The sequence below is a fragment of the Gracilinanus agilis genome, chromosome 3, assembly GCF_016433145.1.
Source record: "Gracilinanus agilis isolate LMUSP501 chromosome 3, AgileGrace, whole genome shotgun sequence".
Taxonomy (NCBI): Eukaryota; Metazoa; Chordata; class Mammalia; order Didelphimorphia; family Didelphidae; genus Gracilinanus; species Gracilinanus agilis.
The window spans coordinates 92,026,251-92,029,143 of NC_058132.1; positions in this window are offsets into that span (position 1 = coordinate 92,026,251).

The following is a 2,893-nucleotide window of genomic DNA, read 5'->3' on the forward strand; positions in this document are numbered from 1 at the left end:
GCGGGGGGGTGGAGAGGGGGCGGCTGCCTGAGGGAGGAGCTGTGGCCACATCCAGCTCTACCCCAGACACATGAAACGCATTTTCTGAGGCCTGGCTGTCAGACCTGTTGTCCAATCCCAGAAATTACCTCTCCAAATGCTCGGTCTTCTTGTTTCAGGGTAGTGCGCTCCCCCCCACCCCCACCCCAGAGAGATCTCGGTCAACTCCCCAGGACCGAGCGGGGCTCCCCAAAAGGCTCAGCTCACGAAGCCTTCAAGGGCTGGATGGTACATCTTTCTGTTACAGGTAGTAGGGCACAGAACCATTGCAGGCTAAAAGGTCCTTTGACTGGGTCAGGTTCCTGCTGGTCCGGAGCTTCTGCCTTTAAACGCATGCACGCCAGTCTGCTGGTGCCACCAGCTCTAGGACATGGCTGCTATTCAAATCCATTCCCCAAAAGAATTCTCTTTGCTCCATACCTTCAGCTCGGCAAGGCCAAGTTCCAGACTGTTTGCTCCTCCCAATTCGGCTACCAGAACAAAAATGTTTCTGGCCCCAGTATGCAGGCTGCTGTTACCCCGGACAGGCTACTGTGGGCTATTGTCCAGTGTGGAATGGCTGACAAAACCCCGGCAGGCCTGCCAGAACCTAATCCCCCATTCTGCTGTGCATCTGTGGGGAGGGGCAGAAAAACCAGGGCACAGAAATAGGGACTAGGACCAAAGCTCAGGGCTCTGCCCCGAGTCTACAGGTCAACACTCACCTCAGGGACAGCAGAAAAAGAAACAGATCAGAGAGAATCCTGTGTACCATTCTATGGAGCAGGCAGGAAGCAAAAACTGCTCCTGCCGCCCCCACACCCAGTGCAAAACCTGTGCCAACCAGGGAGTCTTTGGGAGGACTACTTCATCTAATTTTATTTCTGAAAAAATATTTTGAACAACAAATGCAGCAGAAAAATCACTGGGCTTAGAAGTGGGGAGACCTGACTGAATCCAATTCTTAAACTTCCTAGCTAGTCGCAATTTCTTTATCTCTAAAATGGAGATAGCAACACCAACCTCAGAGGATGTTATGAACAAAGTGCTCTGTAAATCTCATCGCATTATAAATATAAATAATCGCGTTATTATGGAAATTCTAAGTACAACAGAGTATTCCCCAAAAAGCAGTATGTATCTCTCCACCCCCTCCCCTTTAGTCCTGTTCCAGAACATACTCTAGGAACAAGAGCTGGATAATCAATAAATTATCATTGAGATCATCTTAGGTTTGACATTCAAGATTTTCTACAATCTGACTATAATTTGTTTATCTGTCTCCCCTCTCACTTACAAAAAGGCCTTTGGCTCTAGCCAATCTTGTATATAAAATTGTCTACTACACAAACCTTGTGGGGATTCCTGTCTCAGCATACCAGTTCATGCCATTATTCCAGTAGGAAAAATGAGTTTCCTATCACTAGCAGTGTTCAAGCAGAGATAAAAAAGGTGGAACTAGACCACCCTGTCAGCCCTGAGAGGCTATAACCAGAATTGCTTTTCTTCCTTCTCCTGCCAATCTGAACCTTACATTCAAATCTCAGTTGTCTATATAATGTTGGGCAAATCATTTTGCCTCTCTAAGAATTCGTTTTCCTCTTCTATAAAATGGAAGAATCAAGCTAAATGATCCTTCAGCCCTACAGTGGATCTTAAGTGCCAACATCTCAGCAAAGCCTTCTCTCAGTATTCCACCCTACAATAAACTGTCTCTCTCATGAACAATTACTGTCTCTATCATATGTTGACATATATTTGCTTTATATTATCAGTTACTAGATTATGTGTGTCCATCTCCCTCAAAAAGCTTAGATACTCTTTGAAGAATGGGATGATAGCTCAAACAGGCATGACCTAGATGAGGTCTGCCAGAACAAAACTATAAATGTTAATATAGTATAACCAAGCCCCGTCCATCTTAGGTATTTGGCTGGATCTGTAATGTCATGAAGTTTACAAGTCATCAAGTATTTATTAAGCTTCTTCTATGTCCCAGACACTATCACTGAATATGGGGAAACTGGTGCACTGGTACAGATCTTAATCCCTTCATAGCCCACTATTCTGCATATTTCTCTGCCATGTCTTTCCATAAACCCTCCATAACAGAAAAAAATGAACTCTATTAATGCAAATTCCCTCTACTCAATGAGTGACGATGCTCTGAGAGCAGCCTGGGAGTCTTTAAAAAAAGAAAAGCCCATCAGAAAACAATTGCTGAGCAAGCTCACAGCAGTGCCTATAAATGTTATGATATCCATCTTCCATACCACCTTTAAGACTGAGAGAACTGGTATACCAATAAAGCCTCTGATTCCCTATATTGCTGTAAATCCAAAGTCACATAAGGAATGGAAGGAGAAAATAAGTGCCCCCTATGTGCCAGGCACTATGCTAAGTAAGCTCTTTACAAATATCTCATTTAACCCTCATAACAACCTTAGGGGGCAGTTGCAGTTATGATCCCCATTTTATGGATGAGGAAACTGAGGCAAACAGAGGTTAAGTGTCTTGCTTCGGGTTGTACAGCTAATAAGTATCTAAGTCTAAAATTGAACTCAGGTCTTTCTGACCCCGGGGTCCAGTATAGTATCATCTAGCTGCCTAATGGCACTGCCCCCATATTCACCTACAATTAAGGAGCAGAGAGGCAGGACCCAAACCCAGATCTTCTGACTTTAAAAGTCCAGTCTGTTTTCTACTACATCCTCCTCCTAAAAGATGTAAGAATTGAATAGTCTGAATTTTAATCATATAGAGAGACCTGGCTCCTAAAATAAAATGCTCCCTGTAATGTTGATTTTCTAAATTTCTAGGTCCAATCATAACATGACATTGGCTAGGCCTATACATCTTTGTATCTCTCAGCATA